This window comes from Dermacentor albipictus, chromosome 2, assembly GCF_038994185.2.
Source record: "Dermacentor albipictus isolate Rhodes 1998 colony chromosome 2, USDA_Dalb.pri_finalv2, whole genome shotgun sequence".
In the NCBI taxonomy this organism is placed as follows: domain Eukaryota; kingdom Metazoa; phylum Arthropoda; class Arachnida; order Ixodida; family Ixodidae; genus Dermacentor; species Dermacentor albipictus.
The window spans coordinates 43,225,012-43,249,433 of NC_091822.1; the positions used below are offsets into that span (position 1 = coordinate 43,225,012).

The 24,422-nt window shown below is 48.7% G+C and overlaps 2 protein-coding genes across 2 annotated transcripts in view; one reads left to right on the forward strand and one right to left on the reverse strand.

Annotated features, from left to right (window-relative positions):
- Positions 1-24,422, reverse strand: part of LOC139055926 (uncharacterized) — a 66,730-nt gene that overhangs the window by 30,566 nt on the left and 11,742 nt on the right. The window lies entirely within an intron of this gene.
- LOC135912789 (monocarboxylate transporter 3-like) overlaps positions 2,450-24,422 on the forward strand; it is a 210,638-nt gene continuing 188,665 nt past the window's right edge. Inside the window, exon 1 of the transcript XR_011512005.1 lies at positions 2,450-2,566. The gene's annotated coding sequence lies outside the window, so the exon portion shown is untranslated. The remainder of the gene's footprint in view (positions 2,567-24,422) is intronic.

The following is a 24,422-nucleotide window of genomic DNA, read 5'->3' on the forward strand; positions in this document are numbered from 1 at the left end:
GATCATTAGAGTCTCATAACCCGGATCCGCCGTCACAACCTGCCCTAAGTAGATGTATTCCCTTACCACTTCCAGTGCTTCGCTACCTATGGTACATTCCTGTTCTATTCGGAGACTATGAAACATTACTTTAGTTTTCTGCAGATTAATATTTAGACCCGCCCTTCTGCTTTGTCTCTCCAGGTCAGTCAGCATACATTGCAATTGGTCCCTTGATTTACTAAGCAAGGCAATATCATCAGTGAATCGCAAGTTACTAAGGTATTCTCCAGTAACTGTTCTCCCCAATTCTCCCCAATCCAGGCCTCTGAATACCTCCTGTAAACATGCTGTGAATAGCATTGGAGACATCTCCCTGCCTGACGCCTTTCTTTATTGGGATTTTGTCGCTTTCTTTTTCGAGGACTAGGTGGCTGTGGAGCCGCTATAGATATCTTTCAGTATTTTCACCCTGATTCCGCAATGCCTCCATGACTGCTGAGGTTTCGACTGAATCAAACGCTTTATCGTAATCAATGAAAGCTATATATAAGGCTTCGTTATATTCCGCACATTTCTCTATCACCTGATTGATAGTGTTAATATGGTCTATTGTTGAGTAGCCTTTACGGAATTCTGCCTGGTCCTTTTGTTGACAGAAGTCCAAGGTGTTCCTGACTCTATTTGCGATTACCTTAGTAAATACTTTGTAGGCAGCGGACAGTAAGCTGATTGATCTATAATTTTTTCAAGTCTTTGGCGTCCCCTTTCTTATAGATTAGGATTATGTTAGCGTTCTTCCAAGATACCGGCACGCTCTAAATCCTGAGGCATTGCGTATACAGGGTGGTCAGTTTTTCTAGAAATATCTGCCCACCACCCTTCAACGAATCTGCTGTTACCCGATCTTCCCCAGCTGCCTTCCACCTTTGCGTAGCTCCCAAGGCTTTCTTTACTTCTTCCGGCGTTACTTGTGGGATTTCAAGTTCCTCTAGACTATTCTCTCTTCCATTATCGTCATGGGTGCCACTAGTACTATATAAATCTCTATATATAAACCACTTGAACTATCTCATCCATATTATAATGATATTGCCGGCTTTGTCTCTTAACGCGTACATCTGATTCTTGCCTTTTCCTATTTTCTTCTTCACTGCTTTTAGGCTTTCTCAGTTCCTGAGAGCATGTTCAATTCTATCCATATTATACTTCCTTATGGCAGCTGGCTTACGCCTGTTCATTAACTTGGAAAGTTCTGCCAGTTATATTCTAGGTGTAGGGTTAGAGGCTTTGACACATTGGTGTTTCTTGATCAGATCTTTCGTCTCCTGCGATAGCTTACTGGCATCGTTCCTAACGCAGTTACCACCGACTTCTATTACACACTCTTTATTGATGCCCATAAAACTGTCGTTCATATCTTAAACACTAAGGTCCCCTTCCTGAGTTAAAGCCGAACACCTCTTCATTAGTTTTATCTGGAATTCCCCTGTTTTCCCTCTTACCGCTAACTCATTGATCGGCTTCTCATATACCAGCTGCTTCCTTTCCCTCTTCGAGTCTAGGCTAATTCGAGTTCTTACCATCCTATGGTCACTGCAGCGCACCTTGCCAAGCACGTCCACATCTTGTATGATGACAGGGTTAGCGCAGAGTATAAAGTCCATTTCATTTCCGGTCTCGCCACTCGGGCTCCTCCACGTCCACTTTCGGCTATCACGCTTACGTAACGTAGGACGCAACACCTAATAAATGAGCCTTTTGCACTTTTGCGCAAACTCTTCCAGGTGCATGTGGTTCTATCGAATACTCAGGTGTTGCGAAAGCTCGCCTTGAAAAGCGCTATCAGCTGTTGAGAAGACTTCACATCAAGCGTTGTAGTGGTACTCCCAGTAGAATAGAAAACAAAAGAGGTAGAGTAAACTAAACCTATAGTGCGGTTTCATTGCTCTTTGAAGAGCATACGTGATCAAAAAATTATTGAGTGCCATCCGTTATATGATTCGCTTTTATGTTTGGTGTTAATTTTGCTGTATCTTTCGCGGCATTAAACGGTAATATATGGTGCTAATGAAGAACAACAATCGTTTTAAGTTTGCGACTATCTCATGACCACCTGTGAACTGATCACGGACTTACGAGTGCGTTATTTGCAAGCCCTTCATTATACTGACACGATTGAAGTGATTATATTTTTCTGGTGATCGTTTTTCGCCACTGTTACAACGTGAGTGGGCACGTGAGCAGCGTCGCAGCGACAATGACTAACAGACCGCCTTTGTTTGCCATCCAGGTGCTGCTTCCACTTGTGGCGCACGGCATCTACAGTATCTGCAATCCTGCCCATGACAGTGCTTTTTTGCACCAAGTGACGCAGTTTGCCTCCTGTCAATTGCCTCCGTTCGTTCATTAGGCGGCGCCCTCAAGATTTGTGAGCAGTCCTTTCCACTCCAGAGCTGCGGCATGGTCATCGACAGCAAGTTCAACGCCAGTATTTAGGCGCCGGTATCCAGGGGACCGCTTCAGTGGGCACGTGAGCAGCGTCGCAGCGACAATGACTAACAGACCGCCTTTGTTTGCCATCCAGGTGCGTAACCACATTCCTTTGAATGCTAAGAAAAGTGACAATCGATGCTTACTGCTGCTCCCGTGCCCACGCGTGTTTTTGAGCGTGTTGACTGAATGTTTCAACAGCTGTCTTCTTTTGCTCTTGTCGGGAGATGTGGAAGTAAATCCAGGTCCTTCTCACACGCGTACCAAAATTATCGGTGGTGCTTCGAGCACAGACACCTCGAGCGAGGAAAGCAGCAGTGCTGCTAACGTCATATTAACACAATCGGAGCAAAACATGGAAATACTTCGTATCTTGAAGGAATTGCGGGCACAGTCAGTCGCGCTTTCAGCAAGTAACGGAGATATAAAGAAAACGATGGAAGAACTACGGAGCGGACAGCAGAGTATTAATTCAGCTCTCGCAAATATGAATTCCAGGCTTACGACAGTTGAACACTCACTTGAAGCAATTGATGGAGTAAAGCAGGACCTAGAATGCACTGCTCTTGATATTCGCAAACAAAATCAACTGCTGCAGGCACGAATTCATGAATTAGAAGACCGGAGTCGTAGAAATAATTTAATTTTTCATGGTATCGCCGATAAGAATGCCCATGAAACATGGGATGAAACGGAACAAAAACTTCTAAATGTCCTGTCAAAATACGTTGACCCCGAACTCTCGCCGAATGACATAGATAGGGCTCATCGATTAGGGCGGTATTCTAATTCTGGATGCCGTCCGGTGATTGTGAAGTTCAACAACTTCAAAACCAGAGAAAGAATGCTGAAGTGTAAAAAAGACATAAAAGAAGAAGACATTCAAGTGGCAGAAGATTACTCGTTTGCCACACGCCAAGCACGCAAAAAACTTATTGGCTTCGCCAAATCACTGCCCGGCTCCCCATCTTTCAAGTTAAAATACAATAAGTTGGTCGTAAACGATAGATCCTACATGTATGACCGCGTGAACGATAAGACATTTGAGATTACCGCAGAACGCACCAAGCCGGTGACCCAGCGCACGCCTTCGCCTCTCCCCGCTGCATCTAGCTCTTGTAAGTCTGCCTAACAGTTACCGAGGGGCAGTGGCCGTTGTTTAAGCGCAGCTCAAACATCAGTTTTACTTACTTATATCCGAAGTGTCATCAAAAGACCCACTGAACTCTCCTCTGCCATAAGTGCGTGTTCCGCTGACATCGTCGTCCTAACTGAACCTTGGCTGCACGAATACATACGTGATTCTGAGATATTCGATTCATCAAATCGGTTCCACTTCTGTCGCTGTTACAGGAAAGATCGGCAAGGTGGCGGCGTACTAATAGCAGTCAGTAAAAAAATAGTCATATTCTCTTCCCATAATGTCAAGCATCGAAATTATATGGCTATCTCTTCAACTAGGCTGCCGCAGAATAATCCTAGGCGCATGCTACCGACCGCCTAATGCCTCTCCTACATTTGTTGCAGACCTTCACGATACCATCAATGTCATAGTAACGCGTTACCCCTCGTCATCTATCTTTCTATTGGGTGATTTTAACTTTCCGGGCATCAATTGGTCCTCGGTGCAACCATCCTCCTTTTCGGCGCTATGCAAGGAATTCACTAATTTATGTTCATTGTTCAATCTTACCCAAATTGTTACTCAGCCTACAAGAATTACTGAAGTTACAAGAAGTACATTAGACCTCGTACTAACAACATGACCAGAACTGTGTTCAGAAATAACGTACATGCCCCAGTTAAGCGACCATTCTTTGCTAAATTTTTCTGTAAACATTCCCATACAAAAATCTGCTAGTCACAGTAAAATAATACGCATGTATCATCGCGTCGACTTCAACAAAGTTAATAATGAACTAGGCTCTTTCCTGGCCACCTTTTTCGACAAATTCGACTCGCGATCGGTGAACGCAAACTGGCTCTTATTCAAGAACAAAATCTTAGATCTCACCAGCCGTTTCATACCCACTCGCGTAATATCTTATCACCTGCATGCGCCATGGTATAACGCGCATCTTAAGCGCTTGTCTAACCGTAAAAAACGCTTCTTCCGTTCAGCTAAAGAATCACGCACTGAACATCATTGGTCCCGTTATCGGTCTGCAGCTTACACTTACAATTTTGCGGTCATGAATGCTAAAGCAAATTACCAGAATAACACTCTACCGGGTATGTTGCTCAATAACCGAAGAAAATTTTGGAGCGTCATTAACCCCTCTGAAACGTCTAGAATAGTACTAACGAATTCAAGTGACGAACCTATATCTGATACTGCCTGTGCAAATGTACTGAACGGTGTTTTTTCCAGCTTTTTTTCAAATGGTGAAACTACGGATTTGCCTCAACTGGATCATAGCAACTTCCTCCCAATGTACCCTATAGTCATCCATCCTGATGGTATAGCTAAAATAATTGACAATCTTAAGATATCTTCCAGTGCTGGTGTCGATTGCATTACTACAAAGTTCCTGAAAAGTACTAAAATGTATTCATCACTTGCCTTAACTAAAATATTTCAGCAATCATTGGGAAACGGTGAACTACCAACCGATTGGAAGATAGGTAAGGTGGTTCCTGTACATAAATCTGGTAATAAACACTCGCCTTTTACCTACCGGCCCATATCTATTACCAGCATCCCATGCAAAATCTTAGGGCACATACTCTTTTCACATATTGTCACTTTCCTTGAATCAAACTCGTTTTTTCATCCTTCTCAGCACGGTTTTAGGAAGTCCTATTCATGCGAAACACAGCTACTCTTATTCACGCACAAACTTCACGCAATTTTAGACTGCCGCTCTATCGCCGACTGCATCTTTCTAGATTTCGCGAAGGCATTTGATAAGGTTTCCCATCATCTTTTGTTACTAAAGCTGCGCATGGTTGGATTAGACACTAACATTCTAAAATGGCTTGAAGTGTCCCTTACCCATCGTCAGCAATTTGTTTCCGTCAACAATGTTAACTCCACCGTTCACCCTGTTCTTCCCGGTGTGCCGCAAGGCACTGTCTTGGGGCCCCTGCTTTTTCTTATATTTATCAAGGACTTACCCAGTAACCTTTCTTCTTCTGTACATCTTTTCGCCGATGACTGCGTCCTTTTTGGGCAAATAACAAATGATAGTGATAAGCACATGATTCAGTCTGACCTTAACGCTATCTCAACATGGTGCAAAACTTGGAATATGACTTTAAATGCTGAAAAGTGCAAACTTATGCGCATCTCTCGTGTTAATAGTGAATCGCCAGTATATACTCCTAATGGTGTGGTGCTTGACCCTGTTACAAGATACAAGTACCTCGGAATTCATATTACGTCTAACCTTAGCTGGCATGCGCACATTGAGCACATCACTAACAAGGCTAATCGCATGTTCGGATATCTGAAACGCAACTTTCACGCAGCCCCAACTAGCATCAAACTTCTGCTCTATACCACACTCGTACGTTCACAACTCGAATATGCTTCATCAATCTGGGACCCTGGTGTTAAGCGTTTGATCGACCAACTGGAGATGTTACAACACAAATCAGCCCGGTTTATTCTTTCTGACTTTCGGCGTACATCAAGCGTAACCACTATGAAGACTGCCCTGGGCCTAACTTCACTTGCATCACGACGCAAAATTGCACGCCTGTGCCTTTTTCACAAATTACTTCATCATGAGTCCATTGGCTACGAGTTACTTCTTCGCCCTTCATATGTTTCACGCCGCACACATCACATACATAAGGTAGGCATTTCTACATGCAAAACTAAAACATTCTTGGATTATTTTATTCCTCGCACGTCATATGACTGGAACCACCTTCCTTCCTCAATTGCCACAATTCCTGACCCTGTATTGTTTCGGACTGCTGTTACCGCTTCTATTGAATGATATATTGTGTTGATGACTTATCGTAACTTATCTATGTCTTAGTAATTGTTCTCTGCTGTTGCTTGTATTTCAGTGTTATGTATTACCCACTCCCCTCTGTAATGCTTTGCCCTGAGGGTAAAAATAAATAAATAAATAAATAAAAATATCGCTCGGCGTGAAACGCGCTTACATGTATGTACTTTCATAAATACTGCTACCGATTCTACAGTGAAGTTACCTAACGGCATAGAGTGCGCGAAGCAAATAGTAATCTATGTACATGGCGCAACATATGCGAGCGCAGCATGCGCAAAACGCCGACAGCGCAACCTGTCGCCTAGGCTGGGAAGCGTAGGCGAGCTCGGACGAGCACTGTTCACGTTACTGCCTATGTGCACGCTGTCATGTTCGCCTTTATGGTCGTAATTTAGCGCTTCTGCCAGCCTTCAGCGATCTCTTGAATCAACTGTTGCGTAGTTGGGCGCTTTAACGTGTACGAAAACTCGTCACGTACGAACTTAGTTTCCGTCGCTGCTTCGCGAACAAGAGCGACGGCGGAGTGAATCACGGTCGTTCGACGGAAAAGATAAGCAATGGCGGTGTGTTTACTGCACTTTTAGAGCGATCTATGCGTTGTTATTTTCTGCTTGATGTCACTGCGCTTTTAGTGAGCGCTTCCACGTTTAAGCTCAAGTTATATTATTAGACTATTGTGTTTTACGTGTCAAAACCATGATCTGATAATAAGGCACGCCGTATTGGGGGACTGCTCTACGGCGTGCCTCTCATAGTAGGTGTCCCTCTCATAGCAATCGTAATTGAGAGCCTTGGCAAGGGAAAATGTCCAAATTTCTTCAGATACACCTTGAAATCTTGCGTGCCAATGACCCGTTTATGTTGCGCAACGGTAATTAACTCGTTAACTGCCTTTCGACGCATGAAAACACCGGGCAACCGTTCTTAGCCTTCTCAGATGGCGCGGAAGAACTTTTTTACTTCCTCCCCCAGGCTGAGCTTTTTGTCAGGGAGGATATCGGAGGGTCTGGTCCCGCTGACTTTCAAAATGCCGCAGAACGTTCTGTTGAAAATTTCGTTGAGATGCTAATCTTTTATCTTCATCATACCTTTATTGTTTTGGACCAGGACACATTTGTCTAAAGAGATAGTGTTTCCATCGGTTCTTGTATATCGCCTCTTTTAAGTGATTTATTTTCATCTGTTGCTGACACTCGTGTTTTCTCGTGACTCGACAATACCTTTGTAGCTAAGGTTTTTAGGTTTGTCGATGACTTCTTTGTGCTGCAAGCTGCAAGGAGTGGCTATGCTGTTAAAAACGTTCTGGGTGTTCCTGAAAAGAGTGCAGTAAGACTTAAGTTCAGACATGAGTTCTCAGTAGGTGGTCGCTAGAATTCATAGGTATTCGTATCATTCCAAATGACCGTTCTCTTTGTTGGATGCACTCTCCTAGGAGCAAGCACCCCTTGCTTGATTACCGTTCGGCGCACTCCAAGTTAGTTAAAAGAGGCATAGCTACTAACTGCCTGAGAGCTGCTCTGGTTAAATCTTATGTGCACCAGGTTTCCTCTAGCGTTCAGCAACACGGGAGCTGTTTACTTAAAGGGACACTAAAGGCAAATACGAAGTCGACGTGGACTGTTTAAATACCATTGCAGAAAACTCGCAACGCTTGTTTCGTGCCAAGAAAAGACTTCGTTCACGAAAAAATTGCATCTAAAGGGTCCGAATACCTATTTGGAAATTCAAATCTACTGCCACTGAAACGGGCGAGTGATGATGTTGCATACACCATCGCCGCCCTTTGCTGCCGTCGGTGAGTAAAACGGCGCCCAACAGACGGCGGTACCGAGCAAAGACAGAGTGGCGGATTCGCCGCTACAGCTGCTTCCTGGTCAAGTGGCATAGACCGCCGGGCATTCCGCGTCATCACATGAAAGTTGAATTCTTCGCTACTTGCAGTTTGGTCGAGTTTCGTGAGCAATAAAAACCAGTGCAGCACCACATGATAACTACTGAAACGCGAAAGCGAGGGCGGCTTGAAGTCGAGCGGAAACGAAACGTTTCAACCACCCGCGTCGTTGTCGGGGTTATTTCAATGAGTTCCATTCACTAAAAGTAAAATAGAGCTGGACAAGTAGCGTTTTGTGCAACGAGTGGTTGAGTACTAGTGACAGAAATTAATTAAGGAGAGCTTTCGTTATCGCGGAAGTATTTCAATGCCCCGGGGGAGTCTCTAATCATATTCAGCGTTTACTTCGAATTAACGATTATTAAGGCTCTGTTCGCGATAATATCGGAGCCTTAGAGATTCTGAAGCATTTATCTATCCCTGTAGCGTGACTTAATATTTGACTTTAGTGTCCTTTTAAGGCCGGGTATCGCTATGATACCTTGGTGTCCGTCACTGAGAGCCTTATTAAAGAGCTACAAGCTGACCCAGCGGCCACTCGGTGCAATAAAACACGTCCCAGTAGGGCGCCCTGTGGTCATTCCATACGTAGACGGGGTATCCTACCACCTAAAAAAGGTGGCGAACAAGTGCGGTGTGGATGTTTTTTCAGCGCCACTGAAGCTCGCAGGATTGTGCAGGCTGGTAAACAACGCAGGGAGTCAAGGTGCACGCGCTAAGGAACATGCCACGCGCTTTGTTAACTGCAATGTGGGGGTGGTATACAACATTTTACTTATCTGTAAAAAGTGTTGTATTGGACATACAGGCAGGCGCTTGAATAACCGACTTAGGGAGCACCGGTACGCTATAAACTCTCTAACAAGCGCTTACCACTTGGCTGACCAGTGCCGTAGATGTACCGGGGAGCATCTATAGATGCTCCCCGTGTTTTCATAACAAGCAAGCGCTCAAGCGGCTCGCCAGCCAGTTAGATATGGAAATATTGTTACGTGAGGCTGAAGCCGAATATTGTTTACAATTTATTTACACGGAAGCTCACGAGGCCAAAATGGCGACGCTATAACAAGCCGGCACCCACGTCGTCTTCGTCCTCCTCAGTGCAGCTACACTGTGGCGGCTGTTCCGTAGCATCACCCCCGGCTGTAGAAGCACCGTCCCGGTGCTTAATATACACATCCGCGGTTAAAGGTGTGTTGTATGGTTTTGGTCTTGCCACGTGAACGATGTCACTTACAGCTGGCGATGAAGCTGAGAGATCGGCGGGGATCATTTCATACGTGACATCGGTCACATGTACCACACGGTAAGGGCCAGTGTAGCGCGACAGCAGCTTTTCAGAAAGGCCCACACGTCGAACGGGTGACCAGAGAAGCACCAGAGAACCCGGAGAAAAGTGCACGTCACGATGGTGGCAATCACAGAGGCATCTCTGACGCTCCTGTGAGGCCTCGAGACGGGCGCGGGCGAGCTGGCACGTGTGGTCGGCGTGTGCAATTGCGTCGCGGGCGTATTCAGTGGCGGAACGTGTGGCCGAAGGCAGCAAAGTGTCCAAGGGAAACACGGGTTCTCGGGCATGACGTGACGCGATGAATTATACGCGAACGTCACATATGGTAAGTGAAGATCCCAGTCGTGGTGGTCGGTCGCAACGTACTTCGAAAGCATGTCGGTGTAGTCCGGTTGAGGCGCTCCGTGAGGCCGTTGGTCTGTGGGTGGTAGGACGTGCTGAACTTGTGCTTTGTCGAGCAGGAGCGGAGGATGTCCTCGACGACTGCCGACAGAAAGCTGCCGCCATGGTCAGTGAGTAATTCATGCGGAGCACCGTGCACTAAAATGATGTCATAGAACAGAAAGTCAGCGACGTCAGTAGCACAACTTGTCGGGAGGGCTCTGGTGATTGCGTAGCGCGTAGCATAATCGGTAGCGACGGTGACCCATTTATTTCTGGAGCCCGAGAGAGGAAATGGTCCAAGAAGGTATAGACCAACACGGAAAAAGGGTTCGGGTGGGATGTCGATCGGCTGGAGACATCCAGCTGGAGGTGTGGAGGGCTTCTTCCGGCGCTTACAGGGCTCACAAGCGGCAACGTAGCGCCGCACGGAGCACGCGAGACCCGGCCAAAAGAATCGACGGCGTACATGGTTGTATGTGCGCGAGACGCCCAAGTGTCCAGCCAAGGCGACATCGTAAAGCTTCTGGAGGACAGTCGAACGCAGGTGCGATGGAATGACGAGCAGAAGGTCAAGGCCTTGTGGATCAAAATTGCGGCGGTATAATGCCCCCTCCTTAAGGAGAAACATCCGGAGAGAGGCTTCGCCAGGAGTTGACACCAGACGGTCGATGAGGGCTCGTAATGAAGGATCGCGCCGTTGCTCGTTGCCGATTTGAAGCAACTGGGACACATAGAAAATGCAAGCGATGGCGTCCGCATCAGCCGGTTCGTCGACGGGGTAGCGGGACAAACAATCGGCATCCTGGTGCAAGCGTCCCGTCTTATATACCACGGAGAAGGTGCATTCTTGCAGGCGTAACGCCCAGCGAGCGAGTCGTCCCGTGGGGTCCTTGAGCGGGGATAGCCAGCAGAGCGCGTGGTGATCAGTGATGACATAGAAGGGGCGTCCGTATAAGTATGGACGAAATTTCGCAACAGCCCACACAAGAGCGAGGCACTCGCGCTCTGTGATTGAATAGTTGCGCTCGGCGGGTGACAGAAGTCGGCTGGCATAGGCTATAACGCGATCATGTCCCCGCTGGCGCTGTGCTAACACTGCTCCTATGCCGTGACCACTGGCATCAGTTCGAACTTCCGTTGAGGCAGACGGGTCAAAGTGGGCCAAAATTGGAGGCATGGTAAGGAGAGTAGTCAGCTGCGAAAAAGATGCGGCATGGTCAGGACCCCAAGAAAAAGGGGCGTCTTTCTTCAAGAGGTCAGTAAGGGGACGTGCGATGGTCGCAAAATCCTCCGCAAAGCGTCGGAAATAGGAGCACAGCCCTACGAAACTACGAACGTCCTTGGTGGACTTCGGTACAGGAAAATTCCTAACGGCGCGAATTTTGTCCGGATCAGGTCGCACGCTTCTGGCATCTACGAGGTGTCCAAGGACGGTTATTTGGCGGTGAGCGAAGTGACATTTTAACGAGTTCAGCTGGAGACCGGCGCGGCGGAACACGTTAAGAATCGCTGAAAGACGGTCTAGATGCGTGTAGAATGTGGGCGAATAAACGAAGACGTCGTCCAGATAGCACAAACAGGTGGACCACTTAAACCCCTGAAGCAAAGAGTCGATCATTCGTTCGAAAGTGGCGGGTGCGTTACAGAGACCGAAAGGCATCACCTTGAACTGATAAATGCCATCAGGGGTAACAAATGCAGTCTTCTCTCGGTCCATGTCATCGACAGATATCTGCCAGTAGCCTGACCGTAAGTCGATAGAAGAAAAATAGGTGGCACCGTACAGGCAGTCTAGAGCGTCATCAATACGTGGCAAAGGGTACACGTCCTTTGTTGTTATTTTGTTCCGGTGGCGATAATCTGCACAAAAGCGCCACGTTCCATCCTTCTTTTTGACAAGTACGACGGGAGATGCCCAGGGACTGCAGGAAGGCTCCATAATGTCCTTTGCAAGCATCTTTTTGACTTCCTGTTGGATAACGGCTCGTTCCGACGCAGAAACACGATATGGACGTCGGTGAATAGGGTTCGCATCGCCAGTATTTATGCGATGGGTCACGACAGACGTTTGACCTAAGGGTCTATTGTCAAAGTCAAAAATGTCGCGATTGCCTTCAAGAACGCGGCAAAGAGCTTCGACTTGAGCAGGTGTAAGGACAGAGGAAACCATCTTCTTAATGTCGACGTCAGTACGTGCAATGACGTCACGATATGGGTTGAGCTGTAACGATTTCCACTGTGAATGGCTCGACCTCATCATCCTGCAAAGCGCTAATTATAGCCAAGGAGATCCCCTGAGGCAGAACTTGCGCAGTTACCGCGAAATTGACAAGTGGAAGGCAGGTGCGGTTGCCAGTAATTTTCAGCACAATGTGCGGCGCAGTAGCGCCATGTGTAAGCATAACGGCCGGAATCGGTGCGGCCACGTAATTGCCGTCAGGTACAGCTGGTGAGGACAAGTCTACGTGTGTCATAGAGTGAGGTGGTAGGCGAATAAAATCTATGCAGCTCAGATGGCTGGGAGGCGGGTCCACAGGGTCGGCAAGAAGAGGCAAGTAAAGGCGAAGTGAGCCGGCCGAACAGTCAATGAGGGCAGAATGATGGGCAAGAAAATCCAGACCGAGAATGACTTCGTGAGGGCAATGCTCGATGACGGTGAAGAGAACGACGCTGTGTCTCTCAGCAATGGTGAGTCGGGCAGAGCACATGCCAACAATAGCGACAGTACCTCCGTCGGCGACTTGTAGAAATCGGTTCGGGGCAGGCGTCAGAACTTTCTTGAGCCGACGGCGAAGAGCAGCACTCATAATGGACACATGCGCCCCGGTGTCAATCAACGCGCACACAGGAACATTATCGACGAGTACGTCCAAAAGATTCTTGTTCGTCGGTAAGGTGAAGCGAGGATTTGGAGCCAATGTCGTCTTTGCAGCTTCACCTCCAGAGGCTGCGCTGTCTAGTTTTCCGGTCGGGGGGGCGGCGAGTAGGTCGGAGAAGGAGCACGGCGTGACGGGGGCGAGCGAGATTGGTGACGGGAGGGAGAAGGCGAGCGGGAGTAGAGGGGTCGTGTCAAAGGTGTCGCAGGGTCAGGTGATGAAGCTGGCATAGAAGGGGCGAAGGGAAAGGATGTGCTAGAGGGGCGAGGGGGGTGATCAGGATAATATCACGTCGGAGAAGTCCAGCGGCTGCAGCAATGGCTAGCGACATGTCCAATGCGTCGGCAGTTAAAACAAATCGGCTTGTCGTCCATGGTTCGCCATTCGGAGGGGTTGCGCTGTCCATAAGAGGAGTAAGAAGAGTGCGGTGGGGACGTGCGTGGAGACAAAGGCTCCGATCGTACGGAACGAATGGGTTGCAGGCCGACGTTGGACAACTCTTGACGGACGGCGGCCTGGATCAAGGAGATTATCACCGGAGAATGATGAGGTAACGGGAATGAAGGGGCCGCCGGTTGTGCCGCTTCGACCTCACGACGAATAATGCGGGTCGAATTGTCACATCGCGACGGCTGGTGGAAGAGGTCGTCACAGGATGATGTAGCAGCTGTGTTGGGAAGTCGCGTGATGCGCTGGGATACCCGGCGGCTTTTAGCATGCTCGAGACGGCGGCACTCCTTGAGGATGGTATCGATGCTGGTGACGTTCGTAAACACCAGTAAATTGAAGGCGTCGTCAGCAATGCCTTTGAGGACGTGATAAACCTTATCGTCCTCAGTCATGTTCGGGTCAGCCTTGGCACAAAGGGCCAAGACGTCGAGAATGTACGACACGTAGGACTCTGTCGACGTCTGTACACGTGTGGCAAGGGCTTTCTTGTCATTGACTTGTCGACCAAACGGATTGCAAAAAGGTCGCGTAGCTTGTCTTTGAAGAGATCCCAGCTCGAGATCTCCTCTGCGTGAGTCTGAAACCACGCCAATGAAGCTCCGTCGAGGTAGAAAAGCACGTTGGCAAGCATAATAGTCCGATCCCACCTGTGACTGGTGCTGACACGTTCGTATAAGTGGAGCCAGTCGTCAACATCGGGACTGCCGACTCCGTTGAAAACACCAGGATCCCGAGGTGAAGACACGGCGACGTAGTTTGGGGCCTGCAGCCCCAAACTACGTCGCCAACAGTGCAGTGCCTTCAGCAGGAGCCGAAGTTGCATTGTCGCCATTGCGACCGCTGCGAAGCTCTATGACGGGTACAGGGAACGCCCACCTACACCAAATTAATGTTACGTGAAGCTGAAGCCGAATACTATTTACAATTTATTTACACGGAAGCTCACGAGGCCGAAATGCCGACGCTATAACAAGCCGGCACCCATGTCGTCTTCGTCCTCCTCAGTGCAGCCACACAGTGGCGGCTGTTCCGTAGCACTATATCAGGCGTACTGCATTTCAAAAGCTGCTAATGAATGTGTAATTGCTCCATCATTGGCAATCCCAGATAAAGAAGTGTTGTACTTTCAGAACGACGTGGTAAATTTTACTGGTACTCACTGATAAAGAAGTGTTGTACCTTGAGAAGAACTGGTGAATGCTGTGCAATGGCTTGTTGTGGGCGCTCATCGGCTTTGTTGTGCAGACAACGAATGTGCCACGTTGCCTCCAACGTGGCACCATCGTTTATGCGTCTGTATGCGCATTTATTTTAGCATACGGTAGCATTCCCAGTTGAAAAACACAACAGGAAATTTTACCAGTCTGTTGTATTTTGGGACGTTGTTTCTGTAGTTCTGTTGTCTGTAGTTCTGTTGCCTGTAGTTCTGTTGTCTGTAGTGTGACGTCCTGTAGTAGAAAGTTCTGTAGTTCTTGATCAATATTTAATTAAAAATTGACAGAGACGTCCGTAAGATTATGTAAATTTGTTAGCAAAAAAAACATAAAAGTAAAAAAAAAATTTAAAAAAAACGTCCTTGCCTAGGATTCGAACATGCGACCTCTCGATTCCTAGCCCGGCATCTTACCACTGCGCCACCCCTGACATGCTCTTCGAGTGTATGTTTTGGCCATGTGAACAGTACGACGTGCTGGTGCGCTGATGTTTACATTTGCATTTTGAGAGCCAAGATCCGCTATCACTCCACCGCATCAAGTGCCGCATCTCTAGAAGAGCAAGAGTGTTCGTACCATCGACAAGTACATCGTGCAGTGCTAGAACATCGATTTTGATGTACGATATCCATATTAAATAAGAAATTCGGAAATAGACAACGTTGACTTTTAGGGTTATTACTGCTAGTTTCGACAGTTGTCTCTCGTTCTTTACACTTTTGAGCGCGCATATAATTCGTGTGTTCAATGCAAAATAGCTACATAAACATTCGTGGATGAGAGTTCTTTCTGACAGCATACTGGCTTCTCACGGCAGCACTGTATCAGATTAATGAGACCCGAGCGAGACAGCTTTTCACGCAACTTTGTGGAACAACCGAAATCTTCTTTTCCGCTTCGCATAAGCTTGTGAAATATTCCTGGGAAATTAACTAATGTGTCACTGTAACAGCACATGTAAGTCCGCAGGCCTGTGTGCCACATCTTACCAAAAAAAAAAACGGATACGCAGCCATTCCCGCAGACGGTATGATTTTGATCAGCGGCCGATTTTGAGAAGGCCGGTAGGGCGTTGCTGGTGCCGCGTCGTCACGGCACAATTATAACTATTCGCCACGTCGACTTTAATACCGGTGTCGGTGCCATCGGTGTCAGCATTGCCGGCTTCAGAGAAGCGCGATTGAATACCGCGCAGGAGAAAGGTACAGTGTACACAACCGATGCAAAAACATACAATTTTAAAGGACCGCGACGGGAAGCGCTTCTGTTGTGACTACGGAACTCTTGGCCGTCGCGACCGAATGTTTCTGCTGCGACGTCAGAATTGGTGTCATAACGTCGGAGTCGCTGTCAGGATATAAAGCTGTTGTTCCGACTTCATAACTCTTGTTGTCGCGACAGAATGCTTCTGTTGCGAAATCAGAATTTCTGTCGTAACGTCAGAAATGTCTCCCAATTAAGAAATGTCAACAACTTCTGTCGTACAACAGAATTTCTGTAGTTGCGACAGGAATTCCTTTTGTCTTTTTCAACCGGGCACTACAGAAGCTTGTCGCATCACACAATTTCAGTGCACTTCTGTTGTCATCATTGGGTATATGTTGCGGCGATAGGTTTCCGTTGTGGAACAGTTCTCTGTAGTACAACAGAAGTTTGTCCATTACTTCAGGAACACTTCTGTTATGACAACTGGGGGCCTGTCGCAATGATAGGTTTCTGTCGTACAACAACATTTTTCTGTAGTACAACAGAAGTTGGTCGCATTACATCAGGAACACTTCTGTTGTGACAATTGGGGGCCTGTTGCCACAATAGGTTTCTGTAGTATTTCAACAGCTCTCTGTAGCACTACAGAAGTTTTTCGGGTTACTTCAGGAGTATTTCTGTTGGGACAACAGGGTGCCTGTAGTGATGACAAATTTTTCTGTAGTACTACAAAAATCTGTTGTAGAGCTTCAGCTTTCTGTTGTAACAACAGACATACGACAGACTGTACTTCTGTAGTAGCAACAACAAATGTCTGTTGTACATCAGAAAAGTCTGTCGCTCCATCAGGAATCTGTAGTTACTACAGACAAATCCTGTTGTACAACAGAAATTTCTGTAGTTGCGACAGGAATTCCTGTTGTCTTTTTCAACTGGGTTTCGTGTTTTTTTTAAGAAAGCTTGTCAGTTAGTCTAGCGCTCTGTCCTGTCCCACTCTTCTATTGATTGTCTTGTTCATTCTAGTAACCTTGTCACAGCAACTGCCTTCGGGTAACCCAAAGGCTGAAGCAAACTGTCTCTGTGGGATGGCCAAAGCGCAGACCGAGGAGCATCACGTGATCTGTTATTACAGAAATTCCTACAGCTGCACGTAACGCAGCATTGACGTTTCGAACTAACCGATGTATCAAGCAGACAGAATAAGCGAGCAAATGTACATTACTGGCGCACTACAACGCAAAACTATTCCAATATGTTTTCATTCCAATCTTCTGACGTCAAATTTGCATAACCGCCGACGCAAGCCCCCGGCGGCGAACCCCAGCGTTGCCTGAACGGCCCAATCAAACGCTCTCCTAGTTGACAGGAGGTGACTTTCCTTTGCTTTTCAAAATGACTAATACTGCTTGCATGGAGGTGTTTTTCGTTTGTCGTTGGCTTCCAGGAGGTGAGGAGCACGCTCAAGCGGAGAGCATTTGGAAGTAGCCGAGCCAGCACACTGAAAAGAGATAACCGGATGAAGACGGTCGTTTCGGCGTCTGCGATTGGTCCGCTTTACCTTACTTAGCTTGCGGTGGCTGGTCGACAATCGCGGCGCCGTGTGACGGAAGATTAGGAATGCCACTAAAACGGATCCTCAGCAAAGAAAAGTTGGCATATTGAGGTCGTAAACATGCCGAAAGTGCTCAAAAACGTTACACCACCACACAAAACGTTTATACGCAAATAAACCCACGCTCTCCAGCAGGTGCGAGTAGCTAGTGCCTGAGCGATCGGTGACGGCCAACTTTGATTTCTTTCGGAACGGGGCAGCCAGTGGCTATTCAGAAAAGAAATTCAGTTTTGTTCGGCGTATTAATGCATCTTTAACGCACACTTCTAACTTTGACACGGCGAGTTTTGGCGTTTTTGTGACGTCGCGTTACAGGCAGGTGAAGTGGGTGTAGGCTGAAACCTTTTGACTAATAGCAGAGAGCTAATTGCGAAAAGGTGCCGAATGAGAAAACACTGTTTTGTTTTTGCTCAGTCCGATCATGCATAATCAGTTCGTACACGTCATATCACATGAGGAGCTATCGTGGTTTTCCGGACGGCGGGTGACAGACACGCGAAGCGGCGGGGGCCCAAAAAAGTTTTTGACCCTTCGCGGAGGGCTTATTAGAGAATTGGAATAGAAAAGTTTGAAATAGCTTTACGGTATAGCGTCACCGGTCTCACGTTCTGTACGCCCGCTTATTTCCTGTGTTTTAAGCTCTGTCCCTCAGAAAATGCGTTCCTAGGAGGAAATACGAGTTCCTAGGAGGAACAAGTTTCTCCGAGGCCGTGGCCCTGTTCCTTGCTGCTCACTGTCTACTTCAGTTTTAAGTAGTTTGTTTACATTGGGCCTGGATCTCATCGCTCTGGAATTGAGGGAGAAGTGTAGCGACCTACGAGGCCATGGAAGCCAGGTACGAAGCCTTCTTTGCCTTTTCCCTCGCAGTGTCTCCAACCTCTACGGTGGTCGGAAGCCGAGAACGGCAGCACAAACCCTATGACCCCCAGCGTGTTCCTAGGCACATGAGTGCAAAGCAAGAACGCGTCCAAGATTCTGCCAACACACACTATGTGCATGACGTCATCAAGCCGGCACGGCTATTCCTTTAATATCAAGGCACTGACGGCCCGCCTCCGGCGTCCATGGTGGGACTCGGCCAGCGAAGGTGAAACCAAGAGACCTCCTCTCGACGAGACACCCAATCAGGAGAACGACAGTACTTCAGACTATAACCTAAGGGATTATGAAGCGATTGAGTGTGATGAACATTTCAAATTTGTCACCTACAATAAAGAAAAGAAGTGAAGTCATCCCGTATGTGTTCCGACCATGAGAAGAAGGACGCAATTTATGACAAGTGAATCCATAAATTGCTGTGAATCCAAAAACCATGCTGCATCAGGAATTGTCTCCACGGCAAAGAAAAAAATTCAACATTCCGACGGCAGTTTTTCCGTGAGTGTTACATCAGCATCTGCAAAACGCCTGCTTTTACTGCACAAAGTCGCCGGAATAAGAGTTAAGTCCTACATATTGTTACGTAGGGAGACACAGACGAAAAGCTAGATAAATACCAGCATACTTACAAAGGAAATACGCCGCACTTGGTGAAGAGGCAACAGCCCGCGCTAGCCTCTAATTTTCGTCGACGTCTTCACACTGCTCGCCTCTTCGTGATCACAAATACTGTTCCGTAGCCCTAGCCCCGGTGGCAAAAGCGCCGTCCCGGAGCGACTAAAGGCCGGACTCGGAAGCAGTGTAGTATGCCTTGAGCCTAGTGACGTGCACGACATCACTAGATGCCAGAGCAGAGGACGAGGGTGAACGCACAGGAGAAATTTCGTACGTCACAGGAATCCCCTGGCGCAGCATGCGGTAGGTAGGGCCATGTGTATCACAAAAGGAGGTTTTCTGAAACTCCGACGTGACGAGAGGGCGACCACCGGAGCGCGAGCGCATCAGGCAAAAACTGTACCTCATGGTGGCGGGCGTTGTACTGATGCTGCTGTGGGGTTTGCGATGCCGTCAGTCGAGTACGGGCAAGCTCGCGTGCACGGTCGGCTAGGGCGATGGCGTCGCGCGCATACTTGCTTGTTGAGATTGCAGCAGGAGGAAGTGCCGTGTGAAGGGGCAAGGTCGGTTCGCGACCGTACAGTAGATAAAATGGAGGAAATCCGGCTGTGTCATGCCGGGAAGAATTATACGCAAATGTGACACAAGGAAGGCCAATGTCCCAGTCATGGGGGTACTTGGACAGCTTATCGTTAAGAGTACGATTTAACCGTTCTGTCAGGCCATTGGTTCGAGGATGGTATGAGGTAGTCAGCTTGTGTTCAGTGAAGCAGGAACGCACAATGTCGGCGATAACTTTCGAAAGGAAGTTACGACCACGGTCAGTAAACAGCTGTCGCGGGACGCCATGAAGCAAGATAATGTCACGCAAGAGAAAGTCCGCGACGTCAGTGACGCGACTGGTAGGGAGAGCCCGTGTGATAGCGTATCGGTTGGCGTAATCAGTTGCGACGGCTACCCTTTTGTTCCCAGAGGATGACGTCGGAAAGGGACCGAGGAGGTCTAATCCATCAAGAAAGAACGGCTCCACAGTGACGGTGATCGGCTGCAGATGACCGGCAGGTAGCACTTGGGGTGTTTTCCGATACTGGCAGGAATCACACGTAACAACATAGGGTCGGACGGAGCGAGCGAGACCAGGCCAATAGAAGCGGTGGCGGACGCTGTCGTACGTGTGGCCTTACGCCAAGATGTCCTGCAGTGGGTGCGTCATGAATCTCAAAGAGCACGGTCTGTCGTAGGTGTTTTGGCACGACAATGACATGAGATCCGTCAGGGAGGAAGCTACTTCGGTACAGAATGCCGCCCTGAGGACATATTGGCGAACGGATGCGTCGGTAGGTGTAGAGCGCAGACGCTCGATTAGTGCTCGCAGCGATAGGCCTCGGTACTGCTCGTGGGCGGGGTTAGCGAAGGCAGACAGAGAAAATGCCAATGGCGGCACTACTGTCGGCGTCGTCAGGCTCGTCTACCGGGTAGCGAGACAGGCCGTCAGCGTCCTTGTGTAGTCGGCCAGATTTGTAGCTGACAAAATACGAATATTCTTGGAGGCATAAGGCCCAGCGACCAAGTCTTCCTGTAGGATCCTTCAGTGAGCATAACCTGCAAAGCACGCCATTGCTTGTGACAACGGAAAAGGGTCGGCCATATAAGTATGGGCGGAACTTCGCAACCGCCCAAACGAGGACCAGACACTCACGTTCAGTGATGGAATAATTGCGCTCCGAGGGTGAGAGGAGCCTGCTGGTGTACGCGATAACACGGTCGTTGCCACACTGGCATTGTGCCAGTACTGCGCCAATTTCGTGACCGCTGGCTTCAGTACGGACTTCGGTAAGCGCAGAATGATCGAAATGGGCCAGAGCAGGAGGCATTCTGAGGAGGTCAATTAGATGCGAGAATGCAGAGGCCTCGTTATCACTCCACTGGAAAGGGGCGTCTTTTTTCAAAAGCTCGGTTAGTAGTCGTTCTAAGGCCGCGAAAGTTTTCACGAAACGGTGGAAGTACGAACAAAGGCCGATGAAGCTGTGCGCATCTTTGATACTCTTCAGAATAGGGAAGTGCGTAACAGCATGGATCTTGCCTGGTTCCGGTTGCACTCCGTTCGCGTAAACGAGATGTCCAAGGAAGGTAATCTGGCGACGGCCGAATCGGCACTTCGATGCGTTGAGTTAACCCTGTTAAGGTTTCGATAATTCACACAAAAGCGCCATGAGCCATCTTTCTTTTCTACCAGTACAACAGTTGACGCCCATGGACTATATGACGGTTCAATAATGTTCTTGGCAAGCACTTTGCGAACTTCCGCGTGAATAACTTGACGCTCAGCCGGTGACAGTCGATGCGGGTGGCGATGAATAGGAGGGGCATCGCCGGTGTTAATGCGATGTTTAACAGCTGTAGTTTGGGCCAAAGGACGATCGTTAATGTAAAAAAATATCGTGTTAGGAAAACAGAATGCGGTAGAGCTCACGAGCGTGCTCGGGCGGCATGTCGGGCACAATCATTTTCTGTAAGTCGGTGATGGTACAAGTTGCCGACTGCGATGGTAGAGGAGGGTCGGCTGAATTGTCATCCACTGCACTAGATGCTACTGAGTGATCCTCGAATGAGCAAAGCTGGGCAGGAGACACCCGCGTGGCAGCACTTGTGTCGTCAAGCCAAAATTGACCACTGGCAGGCAGATGCAATTCGCCGTTATAGATGAAGCAGTATGAGGTATTGTGATCCCGTGTGTAAGGAGGACGACTTGCATAGGAGCCGCGATGTAGTGACCATCGAGCACTGGGGCGGATGACACTAAGTCAACGAAAGTCAGTGCCGAAGGTGGCAAGCGAACGAAGTCGATGGAACTGATGGGACTGCGGTGTGGTTCAGCGGGATCTAGAACATGCAGGTCGAGGTGGAGAGTACTGGCGGAACAACCGATGAGAGGAGAATGTGCGGAGAGGACGTCTAAGCCGAGAATGATGTCGTGGGGACAGTTGGCGATAACTGTGAATAGCACGATAGTGGAGTGATCGGCGAAGAAGACGCGGGCGGCTCACATACCAATTGCGGGAGCTGTTCCGCCATCAGCGACACGGACAACAGGCGTCGTGGCGGCGGGGATTATTTTCTTTAGGCGGTTACGAAGGTGAGCGCTCATTACCGACAAATGCGCCCCAGTGTATATGAGAGCAGATACAGAAACACCGTTGTCTTGCACGCCAAGAAGATTCAGATGAGTGAGCAACGTCAGTGGAGGATTTGGCGGCGTAGGGAGCAATGCATCGTCATTTCGAGGCGCTGCATCGTCTAGTTTTACGGCTTTGAGCGGCGTCCGAGGGAGTCGGTGAATAGGAGCGATGGGGCTAGGGGAGCGAGATTGTCGTGGTTGGGGCGAAAGCGAACGAGAATAGGGGTGGTTCGGCGCAGGAACATCTGGGGCGGCATTATAGGAGCGGGCAGCATCGGGACGAAAAGGGCCACCTGGGGGGCAAGAGTAGGCAGTATAAGTAGACCGGTTCGGGGAACTCCAGCGACTGCGACAGTGCCGAGAAACGCGCCCGATTCGGTGGCAGTGAAAACAAATGGGCTTGTCGTCAGCAGTGCGCCATTCAGATTTGTCGCGGAAACGTGGTGGGTAATAAGATGCGGGACGGGACGAAATCGAAGAAACCGGGTGGGTATCAGGGCGATGAGCTGAGTACATGGTGTGAAGACCCATGCTTGCGAACTCCTGGCGGACAACTGCCTGGATCAGGGAAACCGTGACTGCAGGTGAGTTGGAGGAGCTGGAGTTGAAGGCAGCCGGATAGGGGGCCTCAATCTCACGCCGGACGATCCTGGTAACATCGCCAGTGTTGTGGGACGAGGAGCGTCGGCACAGGAAGATGTCGCTTGGGTGTTGGGCAGACGGGCAAACTGCTGGTGAAGCCTGCTTGTCGCAGCAGCAAACTGCTGCGACAAGCAGGCTTCACTCCCGCGTTCTCATGCTCGCCACAGAATGGACACCGGATCTGCGCACCCCATTCGGCAAAAGCCTTACCATGTTTCTTCAACAGAAAGGACAGTTATTGCGGAACAGGTGAAAGACATGCTGCGGAAAAGTGTTGTTCAAGAGTCCTCTAGTCCGTGGGCAGCACCAGTGATCTTAGTAAAGAAGAAGGATGGATCGTGGCGGTTTTGCGTTGATTACAGGAAACTGAATGCGGTCACCAAGAAGGATGCGTATCCGCTTCCTAGGATTGATGATGTCATCGATTGTCTACATTCCGCTGCCTACTATTCATCACTGGATTTGCCATCAGGGTATTGGCAGATACCCATGCACCCAGACGATAAGGAGAAAACGGCCTTCGTGACACCAGACGGTCTTTATGAATTTAATGTTATACCGTTCGGCCTTTGTAACGCACCAGCAACATTCAAACGATTCATGGATACTATCCTCCGAGGACTTCAATGGGAAATTTGTTTGTGTTGCCTCTATGATGTGGTGATTTTTGGCAGCACATTGAGTGAGCATAACAGCCGTCTCAGTCTTGTTCTGGATTGTGTCAAACAAGCCGGCTTGATCCTAAATTCCAAGAAATGTCGTTTCGATGAAACCGAGGCGTTAGTACTTGGGCATCTGGTCGACAAAAACGGTGTGAGGCCAGATCCACGGAAGATTGAGGCAGTCAGCTCCTTCGAAGCACCGAAGTCAGTGCGGGAGTTAAGGAGTTTCTTGGGCTTGTGCTCGTATTTTCGTCGCTCCGTCCCAAGATTCGCCGACGTGGTGTACCTCCTAACATGTCTTCTCCAAAAAACCGTCCCTTTCAACTGAACATCACCTCGCGACGCCGCGTTCCGCCAGCTAAAATTTCTGCTAACATCAGGGCCCATATTGCGTCACTTCGATGCATCCGCACCTTCGGAAGTGCATGCTGATGCCAGTGGCATCGGCATCGGTGCCGTACTAGTGCAACGTCATCAAGGAGCTGAACACGTTGTGGCTTATGCTAGTCGCTCTTTGACCAAGGCGGAACGCAAATACACTGTAACCGAGCAAGAATGCTTGGCAGCTGTTTACGCTGTCCACAAATTTCGGCCCTATATCTACGGACGCCCGTTCACTATCGTTACTGACCACCACGCGTTATACTGGTTGGTGAATCTCCGTGACCCCAGTAGATGACTGGCACGTTGGGCTCTTCGACTGCAGGAGTACGACTTCGTTATTTCCTACAAGTCCGGGCGTCGCCACGCAGATGCGGACTGTCTCTCCCGCCTTCCTCTGACGACGACGGAATGTGATGAAGACAATTTTGATGACTGTTTTGCTCCCATTTCTTCTGCATTCCCAGACTCGATGACTTTCAAAGCAGAGCAGGAAAATGATATTAGTTTGGAACCTTTATTTGTAGCCGCATCGCGTCCTGGAGCCACCGGTCGATTTTGTGTCCGTGACGGCCTGCTTTACAAGACCAATTATTCGGCTAAAGGCGCGCGCTTCCTTCTGGTGGTGCCGCAGAGTCTGCGAACGGACATACTGAGAGCCATGCACGACGATGTGACCTCTGGCCACCTAGAATTCATCAGAA